General features: G+C 45.5%; 1 non-coding gene across 1 annotated transcript; it reads right to left on the reverse strand.

Moving 5' to 3' along the window:
• Nucleotides 1-3,710: 3,710 nt before the first annotated feature.
• Nucleotides 3,711-3,782, reverse strand: TRNAW-CCA (transfer RNA tryptophan (anticodon CCA)). Its single transcript has one exon. It is a non-coding gene; the product is annotated as a tRNA-Trp (tRNA).
• Nucleotides 3,783-10,969: the final 7,187 nt, after the last annotated feature.

Consider the following 10,969-nt stretch of genomic DNA (forward strand, 5'->3'; position numbering starts at 1 on the left):
ACCACTTGGCGCCGTTTAGGTCAGCGATGATGTCATCCATCGTGGGTGTAAGGTGTCGTTCCCGCTTCACGGCTCTGTTTGGCAGGCGCATGTCAACGCAGAGCCAGATGGCTCCCGGCTGCTTCGGGGCTATGACGAGGGGGGACACCCACGGTGTTGGCCCTGATACCTTCTCGATTACCCCTAAGTCCTCCAGCTTTTTCAGTTCTTCCTCCACTTGCGGCCGCAGGTGGAACAGCACTCTCCTGTACGCAGCGCCATGGGCCGGACCGTCGGATCGATATGCAATTTGAACATCTTCCCTTTCAAACACCCAAGGCCGTCGAAGAGCATAGGAAAGTCCCTTAACATATCTCGAGCATGCAGATTGTGCACTTGGTTCGCAAAGAACACCAGCTCCAGATCTGCTGTGTGACAGCTAAGGAGCGTGCCTCGTCGTCCTTTCATGACATGAAATTTCATGGTCATGTGATGACCCTCGCTGGCGATCTCAACCTCCATGACTCCTCGTAGTGGGAGTGGCTCGTCGCTGTCATACGTGTATATCCTGGCCTTGGACGGCAGGAGTGCCGGGCGGGGTGACAGTTTGTCATATTGCTCGCTGTCCATCACGTTCACTGACGCCCCAGTATCTACGAGAAGACAAAATAACAATATCTCAACCGGTATCAATCTGAAGGACAAATAGACATGTATGTATAAAACATTACGTGAAAAGAAAACGGGAGACTCTGGAATGTTTTTAGAATGTGCACATTGCATCATATAATTGTGGACGAAAATTCAAGAATCAGGAAGATACAGTTGTAGCAGCACTGTAGGCAAATTAAATGCGAAAACAACCCGAATTGAACTTGGCGCTCGTAATGCGTAGGTGACACAGAAGTCACTTGCGTCGCTTTCTTTGTTTTATACATACATGTCTATTTGTCCTTCAGATTGATACCAGTTGAGATATTGCTATTTTGTCTTCATGTACCTACCCTAATCTCAACATGGTTTATGGGTTATACTCCTGTGGTTTGTTACAAAACCAGTATCTATGAGGGCACTCACAGGGGATCCTGCAATGGTGATGTTGCACATGGGCGGTGGGCGGCACTTTGTTCCTTCCCCGCCGACGAAGGATACAAAGTAGACGTCTGGCGGGGTGTTGTCTCTCTGGCTGATCGGGTTTTCGAGCGTGAGTTGTCTCACTGCCGTTGAGAGCCCACGTGTGCGTGGGGCACTGCCCTGTCCTCTTCCACTCCTGCAGACCTTCGCAAAATGATTGAGTTTCCCACATTGTGAACAGGTCCTTCCTTTTGCGAAACATCTACCCCCTGGGGGGTGGTCCAGACCACAATTCCCGCACATGCTTCCTTGTGACGGCCTCGTGGCACCTCTGGATCGAGGCAACCTTTGTTGAATCGCGTCTACTCTTTCCTCCTTGATTGCGGCGGTTGGTGGCGAGATGGGCTGCGAGGAGGGCCTGTTGAGAGCCGCTTCCATCTCATCTGCACAAGCACTGGAGCGCTCGTGGGACCTGGCGAGCACCAGGATCTCGTCTAGAGTGATGCCTGGCTGTCGCCGAATGAGGTGTCGCAGCGAGACAGACTTGCATCCTTGAATGAGCTGCGCCCTTATCTCTTCCCTTGGGTCTGGCAACGTGCAGGAGCTCGCCAGTCGTCGGACACGAGTGTAGAAGATGTCTATGGTCTAGGCCTCGCCCTGCCGGGCCTGTCGAAGTTTGAAGTGCTCGAAATCGGGTTTATCTGAGGATCAAAGTGGCAGTTTAGCGCTCGAACAGCCCCATCGTAATCGTCATCCGCTCCTCTGTCAGGTAGGCTCTCAAACAGGTCGTATAGCTCGCCATCTCCGTAGCACATGAGGAGGAACCTCTTCACCTTCACGTCAGTCTTTCTTACGCCGATGGAATAATGATCTAGGCGATCAATCCAGGACTTCCAGCGCGCCGCAGCTGTGGCAGGGTCGGAGAGTTCACTGAAAGGCGGTAGAGGGGCAGCAGTGGCCTGGCCAGGCTAAATATGGGCTGGTGGAGCAGCCTGAGGAGGGGGCGGCGGTTGCGCTGTAGGGGGGCACCACCACCGGCAGCACCTGGAGTGGACATTCTCCCACGTGGATCCGACGGGAGAAATGCTGGAGCGGCGCTAAAGGGTGTCAGGCACGTGCTAGGTGGACCTATCGCTGACAGTCAGCGTCCCAGATGGGTGCCCGAGATGGTGGTTTCACCAGCTCGCCTTGGGCTACGTCGTGGCCTGCTGGTGAGGGTGTGTGAGGGCTGTGGGGTGTGCAGGGACGTGATGCAAGTCACCTCGAATTGCTGTTGCTCTCTTATTCAGGCTGACACCACTTGTGCAGTGTACCTTCCTTAAGGCTTGGGGCCAGGTCAGAGGCGTGGCATCAATGGTGACAGCTTTCCCTACTGATGATGCCTGCCGGTGGTCGCTGGGGCCGAGGGTAGGAGGTGCTGAGTGCCGAGAGCGCAGCGTGCAGTCCTGGAGCAGGGTTCCGCGAGATGCGTGCAACTTCGCAGCCCGCCGGCTCAACCACGTGACTGTGGGAGTGCGGCTGGGCCGAGCGTTTGCCGGTTGCGGGCACGGGACGCGCAGTCGAGGGCCCAAGCAAGCAGGGCAGGCCTGACCTCGAGTACGTGTCCTCGTGCTGAAGATCGCAGGCAGTCGTCAGTCGAGGCAGAGTGCACGTCGCCTCTTCATAAGCTGGCAGGCTTCCAACACCGGCAGCTGGTGGAATGCAGGGTGGGCACCTGCAACACACACAGGAGGCATCAGCACTGCAAAGGCAGCAGCAGGACACCGATGGCAGACTTGAGGGCACAGCAGGTGAGGACTTCGGCGAGGCGTGGGGTAGACCCGCCTCGTCGCCAGTGTGGTGTGGCAGGTACGGCAGGCCCCGGGGAAGAGGGTTACACAGGCCCCTGGGCTATCTCTATAATGAGGGCACGCACACTCAATTGTTACCTCTGGCCCAAGACCCCGGTGGTCGTGAGCCCTTTTATTTATATCCTCGGGCGAGCCCGCCCTCGTGGTGCATGGGTGCGTGTCCAGCGTGAGTGAACGGGCCGGGTGGCTCCGTCACTACACTCCGAAACCGGTCCTAGGATGCTTGTTTCTAGTCCAGGGAGGACCTGGCTTTACAGTTCGGGCTGGACTGTTCCCATGGGGAGCAGGGTCAAGACTGATTTTCATATTGCTGGGTTTAAAATGGAATAGCATAATTTGTTTTCCATTCCAATACTGGAAAGAATGATTAATCGGGAGCGGCCTTATAGTAATACCACAGCGCCCTCTACTGCCCTTCAACTAAAGTGTCCAACACAGAGTTAAGGTATAACAGCAGTGTCGGGTGGAGTCAGAGTTCCTGTTAATACATACATAACGGTGACATAACTGCACAGTTCCCGAAACGGACAGCACTCAATATTTTTGTTACTCATTGCATGTAAAACACTTGCGTTTTTTAAAAAAAAGGTTTGTGCGGAAACGTGTAAAGGCAGTATAACTGAGGTATGACGGCTTCTAAATACGCATTGCAATTTATGAGGAGCAGTTTTGTTCCGCTTGAATTCATATGAGCTCGATGCGCATTTATGTTTACATAAAACGAGCGTTTTAAATGCAATTACTTATTTGATTTAGAAAATAGCCTCTACTCCCATTTTTCTATTTTAACTGAAAAAGCATATATCGTGACCCCGACGTGATTTGAACACGCAACCTTCTGATCTGGAGTCAGACGCGCTACCGTTGCGCCACGAGGTCTGCTGGACACAATTCACTGGACGATTAAATATGAGTACTGTATCGTGGACGGCGATGCAGTGTTGCTGAGGAGAGTTCTTGTTTTCAGAATGTTCTGTGGGATTTACAAGATTAAGGTGCTTGGCTAACTCTACTGGCGGGACACTCAAGCAAGTGTTCCTAAAGTAAACATTTACAATCCTTTCAATAACACAAATTACATAACAGAACTCATTTGGTTTGAAAGCTAAATCGAGCTACGATTTTATATGTACTACTTTATTTTCGCGACACCCATATACTCGCTTGGCTGCTGGTGCTGCTAGTTCATAGTCCCATCAAGTGCGACAAAGGCTGTGAAAAACACAGTTCTCGTATCACACTGTCTGACATTTGTCACGCACGTCAGTCGCAATCCTATAAACTGAGCGAACAGACTTTTTGTTAAAACGTCACACTCCTCGAGGGCACAGAGGCAGAGCTCCGCCCCTCGGACCGCCATTGGTACTAGCTGTGTTTTGGTGGTCTCCTGCCACTTGATTAGTTGGAGTGTCACGCGTGGCTCCAAGCGGAGAGACGAATTTGGAGTGAACCTTGTCAGGAGCTTCTGTGCCACTGAGAGCAAAGCCGCCCACCCCAAAATATCTTTGCACAGCCCCCCTCCCCCCTGTGGAGTCACTACTCGCGCTTTGCAAAGGCACTGTGCTTTTTAACTCCGTGCAACTCTTCTGTTGTGTGTAGGGCGTGGCTCCAGGAGCATCAGAAAGGGATCTTTCAACAGTGCAGCAGGTGCAGTGGCACCGGAACATTTGGGTTGAAAGGCCCACTACACCCCAACTACTGTTGTCATTTTTCTACTTAGCTGGAGGCATGGGTGCATTCCCTTGATTGTGTGAGGGCCCCAGGTACCCTCGCTGCCCCAGTGGCCAAGGTCTCCAATGCGGAGGATTGTACTAAATGTGTAAGTGAAGTGAGGAAGAGGTGCACGTGGCCTGGGTTTTGGTGGCAAAACGCGAGCCTTGAATCTATTTATAGAAAAAAAAATCCCTGGCAGATTGAATTTGCCACTTTACAGGATTTTATTACACTTGTTGGATTTAGTGGTATTTTGGAGACATTATTGACACATGTTTTGCCCTCTCCGACCCCAATGTGAACCAGCACAATACACCACGAATCACCAACTGCAAACTACAAATCAGAAATATGACATCAACATGGAAAAAAGGAGAGTGTCACATTAAAGAACAAACACAAAATCTTCCCCACCTGCTAATGAAAAAAAGAACCAAAGAAGGCACTAAATACCCAATCAGCGAGCACTGCCTGAGAACACTGCGAAGGAGAACAGATGAGGCCACCCGAGCAGAGAAATGAAAACCAGCAGGAGATGTGGAAGGACAGGGAAGAGGTTGCACAGGGTGATGGGTTAAGGGCCTGATAGAGATCAGGGTGTGTACAATATTCCCACTACCACGGATAGAGTAATCTCACAGTTACACGCACATGCATACATCATACGCTAGGGCCCATTTCACTAACATACGCTCAAATACTCCACCAGCAATAAACCTGTGGAAGGAAAACACTCCTAAACACCCTGCATCTATATCGAGGTCGATAAGACCTGGTTTTTGTGACTGTCCCTAAGCATAATCTATACAATATATACACAATAATCAATAACGCAAACCCAATAATTGACAAGAAAGAATATCCAACACCATGTTTTAAATTATATTGCTTTATCTAAATTAGTCAAGGAAATCAATCAGAGTAAATCATTTCTCATAGTTACCTATTCTAGCTAAATGTCAGAATGGGTCAGGACAAGTCTCTCGGTAAATGTCTCTCAAGACGAAGTCCCTTCAGCATCAATCCTCAGCAACGCAGATTCGATACGCAGCAAAGGCAAAATGGCAAGTGGCAAGTGACCCTCTCTAGGCTAACATCTTATAGACTCTAAACAATGGAAAGATACATTGGAACATAGAAAAAATCATAATGTCCGCCGGACTTGCTGAGCAGAGCGAGAAGGAAAGGATGTAACATCGCTACTTTTGAGAATGTCCGCTCAGGAAAAGCACACATAGCGAAAACTACGGAACAGGAACCAAGGAAATAAAACATGTATCACAATTATCTTGCTTCTCCTCGGCCATCGAGCCATAGTTCAGAGTTTCCCTCTAAGGCTCCTTTGTTTCCCAAGGCTGCCAAGGACACTTTCACTTCTCTTGGAGAACTCCCAAAAACTGCTGCCGTCCTCATGGAAAGTTTTCGACAAGGACCATGGTCAGTTAGCTTCAGGACCATTTCCAGCAGGGGTCTCCCTCGTCTCAGTTTTCATATTATAAATCACAGCCAGGCTCATTATTCAGCCATCTTTCTTTAGCCAACATAGGCCTTAATAGACCATCTTAATTAAAAGAGACAAAAACAACGTTACTACAGCATAGTGATTAAACAGTGTTAACCCCACTAATACCCTTATGTGTATGCATTTATCTAGCACTTGCAACATAGAAAAGCATTAATTCGAAAAGCATTTTGTGCTAAAAAATAAACAGCACATAGCAATGTTTAAACATGAAAACATGCACGTTAATTTTAGTCAGCACATTTATGCACACTCACGTGTAACTCTCTCTTCTCTTGTTAGGACAAACGGATTGATTAATATAAACACACTTGCACAAGACAAATAATTAATTATTAATTATTAATACTTTAGTACAACGAATAGACATGCCAGAGCTTCAAAAGCCCCAGAATTTTCAAACTGAAAACTCTGCTCCAGCAATCCCCCCTTTGGTGATTTTATCACCAAATAAACCCCAAAAAAAAAAAAAAATTAGTGAAAATTTAGTCCCATTTTAGGAGAAATCGGAAATGTCTTTTCCCCTTTACACAACATTAAACACCAGTCACTCTTTCATCATCCCTTTTTGTCTCTAAGTAAACACTCTCCCTCAATTCTTCTAGTTCAATTTCTTGAGGTTCTCTTTTCAACCTCTTGTTTTTCTTTTCTTTATTCAATTCCTTCCTCCCTCCCCTGTTTTTACAACACACACACACCAATCTTATTATTAATAAAGCCACAATTATACAAGACAAGGGAAACAATATTCTACCTATAATAGTACTACCTATCTTTGCAATAAAATCCTTAACAGCTATCATTTTATTAGCTATTTTAGTCCATAAACTCTCAGCTTCAAGTGGTACTAATTCTTCATGCAAATCAGTAATATTTTTGATATAGACCTTTAGGTCTCTGCTTTCGTCTGGAATGTAAGTGCAACAATGTTGAACTTTCAGCATTCCACAGACTCCACCCTCCTTGGCCAATAGAATATCAAGGGCAAGTCGATTTTGCATAGACATGGCACGTACGGCACTTAATTCCGTATTCACCAAAAGAAACCCTCCAGCGGTATTTGTCGATAAGCGATCAACCACTGTAGACAGTTTCCGAATTCCATAAGCATTCAAAGAAATTCCCACTGCTGGAATCAAAACTCCAAAAATATCACCCACTATTTCAGACCAAGTTTCTCTCTTAAAACGCATTAGTAAGTTAATATGTTCCACATCTGTTACTTTATCTATATGAAAAATCTTTGGAAAAACTAGGCCCACATAACACGTGCCATACCAATGATCAGGCAACTTGTAATAAGCCTTATTCCCACAAACATAATATACTCCTGGAAAAATTGTATCTTCTCCACCTCTGAAACCCCAACCTGTTGCAATGAAGTATGTATCATGGCACTCACTAGTCCCGACAAAATATGTATCATATTGGGATTTCCTTCTTGTAATACAAAGTTTACCCTTCTGTGGTGCATCTAGAGCTAAAGTTGGACTAGCCCCATTCTTCAACTCTTTTCCCATCTCAATATCCCATATTGTCTCACTCACTTTATATTTCCCTGCTTTCTCATGCATGTTCAATCTCCTTTCTTCTACCATATCCAGGAAAGCTTTCTCCTCTCCTTTCAAACTGCAAGTTAAATTATTCTTAAAAATGTAATCTAATGTTAATCCTTTTCCTTCAATAAAAATCTCACCAAAAGTGTTAGCTTCTTTAGCCGGATTCAGCTCTTTCTTCATTGGCAAGTGCCCAAAAATACTATCTCTGTTAGACATCTTATAATCTACTTTCCCTAACAAATAAAAAACACTACTTAAAATACTACAGGAAATACCATATGTAGCTGGTAAATGATGATAAGTAACACCCTCTGAAACAGATGCAGGTAATTGCATACAGACGTAGCAATCCCTTACTTCCATTGTCTTCACATATTCATATAACAGTTTCGAAAAAACATTACTAGAAAAGTTATTAATTGACCTATCTTTGTGTGTGTAAGCATTACTAATTCTAATTGGAACTACTTTTTGTGAATTTTTCTCTATATTTGTCACATTCTCTATATGCATTCCAAACTCTACTTTAAAAGTAACTAATAAAACTAAAACACCCCATAGAAGCATTAATAATCCAGTACAGCAGCAGCACATCCTACACCACCTCTTAAGGAAGGCACATCTATTTCTATTATCCTCTATGTTAGCCATTTTAGTTTAGCCTCTACTACTCCACTACTGTTTGAAACTTCTTCAATTTCAATTCTTCAGCAATTCTTCAGTTTTCAGTTTATCCAAATGATCCTTCTGTTCACTTGATCCAAGTGAATCCTTCTTTCATTCAGTTTGGATACTTGTCATTCTTCACTTCAATTTCTTCAACATCAAATTGTATTAGATCTCCAACATCAAAATCCTCAGTACTCGACTCTTCTCCAATGTCTGTCAAGAGTACTTTCAGAATTTCACCAGTATCTTCCTCAACCACTTCTCTCAAGTTCTCTTCCGGATTATCTCGAGTCACTGCTTCTTCTTTTCCTCCTTCAGACAGTGCCACATAAGACCATTCCGGTGATCTGTACTTTTGGTTGGGTCTTCTTACTCTTTTTATTTCCACTGGTTCGTTTGACTCCTTTGATTCTTCTCCTTCAGCTTTTGAACTTTGACTCGAAACTTCATTCACTTGTTCAGCTTTCGATGTATTTGCTCTTATTATTCTGTATCTCAGCCTCTTAACTCTGTTGTTAGGCCAACGGTCTCCTCTTAACACCTTTTTCGGCTTTATTTCTTTATTACTTCTTTCTCCAATCCAAGTCCTCTTTCTCAGAACTCGACCCTCTGTCTGTTCATCCTCATCATCTGTTTCAAGTGCCTCTTGTTTCCGTTTTCCAGCAGCTCTCTTCTTTTCCACAGATTTTTTCACCACTGTTTGAGACTTCCCTACTCCTGTCCCTCCTCGGGTCTCCGACACGCAATCTTCTTGCTGTCTACTTGTCCCTTCACCTAACTCCTCAAGAATGTTCCCTACACCTCCTCGGGGGTCTTCCGCAATCTGTCCCTCTCTATCTTTTTCTGACCCTACTTCTTCAAGTATAATCTCAAGTGGTTCTTCAATCTGCTCCTCTTCTGATTCAGGAGTAGTCTCTGTGTGATTTCTCTTTTCTTTTCTTTTTCCTTCGCTGCTGTTTGAAACCTCAGGCTCTTTTACAGAATTTGATCTCTTCTCTGATACTCGCAGTGGTTCATTCGAAGCTCTTCCTACTTCTTTCCCCACTGATTCTGTATCTTCATCATCGCTGGAATCTGACTCTTCAAAATACTCTTTACCAGTCCCTTCTTTCGGGTTTGGAACTCTCAGAGTATGACTTGCATGTACCCAGTGCTTCACTCCAGCACACTTTACTGCAGTCGTCGTAGTCAGAATAACTTGTCTTGGCCTTCCCCACCTTGGAATCAAGCAATTTCTTCTTCTGTGAACTTTTATCCTCACCCAGTCTCCTGGACTCAGATCATGGGCTTGCTTCTTCTCAAGTGTGGTAGCTTCTTCTCCAACCTGGTGAAACACAGAATGAACTGCGTCAGCCAGGCCTTTACAGTAATCCAAAATCATGTCATCAGTTATTGTCACCAACTTATTGACAGGCACGAATGCATGGCGCATAGCACGTCCCATGATTATCTCGTGCGGACTCAAACCAGTAGTTCTATCTGGAGTAGATCTCATTGTCATCAGAACTAGAGGCAAAACATCTGGCCATTTCATGCCAGTGGCTAAGCACATTTTTCCAATCCTATTCTTGATTGTGCCATTAATCTGCTCAACCACACCAGAAGCCTCTGGTCGGTATGCGCAATGTAGCTTCTGCTGTATTTTCAATGCTTCACAAATCAAAGCCATGAGCTCATTTTGAAAATGTCTACCTCTATCAGACTCAACTGTTACTGGAAATCCGTACCTAGGAATCAACTCCCTTAACAGTAACTTTGCCACTGTTAATCCATCATTTCTTCTAGTCGGGTAAGCTTCCACCCACCTTGAAAACAAACAGACTACCACTAGAACGTACCTCAGTCTGTTTACTTGGGGCATTTCAATGAAATCAATCTGCATTCTTGTAAAAGGACCTCCTTCTCTGCCTATTGTTCCCAGACTCACCACTGTCTTTTTCCCAGTGTTAAATTGCTGACAAACTAAACACCTCTGACAGATGCTCTCTGCAATTGTCCTGAACTTTGCATTGTACCAGGTCTGCTTGAATGACCTAACCATCGCGTCCCTCCCCAAATGTCCCTGGCCATGATACATCCTTGCCATTGACGACAAGATGGAGTTGGGCATCACTGGTCTGCCATCTCTGTAGACCCAAACATGGTCTGTTTCTCTTGGAGCACATCCTGCCTTAATCCAATCTTTTTTCTCTTCCTCTCCCGCCTCATCTTGCAACTGTTTCACTTCATCCCAGGTCTCTAAGACATTAGTAAACATCACAGAGAGAAAAGACATTTCCCCTTCTCTGTCCCTGTTGATGGACTGATTCGTCTTGGCACAGTATTGCGCAACATCGTTGGCATATCTGTTTCCGACCGTTATAAAATCTTCCCCTAGACCATGGGCAGCACATTTTACAACTGCTAACTCCTTAGGCAGCTGTATCGCCTCAAGCAACTTACCAATCATTTCAGCATTCTTTATTGGAGTTCCACTCGATGTCAAGAAACCTCTTTGTAGCCAAAGTTGGCCAAAATCATGCACCACTCCAAATCCATACTGACTATCCGTCAACACAGTCGTCCTCAAATCTTTCCCAATTTCACAAGCTTTTGTCAATGCT

This window comes from Triturus cristatus, chromosome 12 (genome assembly GCF_964204655.1).
Source record: "Triturus cristatus chromosome 12, aTriCri1.1, whole genome shotgun sequence".
NCBI lineage: Eukaryota > Metazoa > Chordata > Amphibia > Caudata > Salamandridae > Triturus > Triturus cristatus.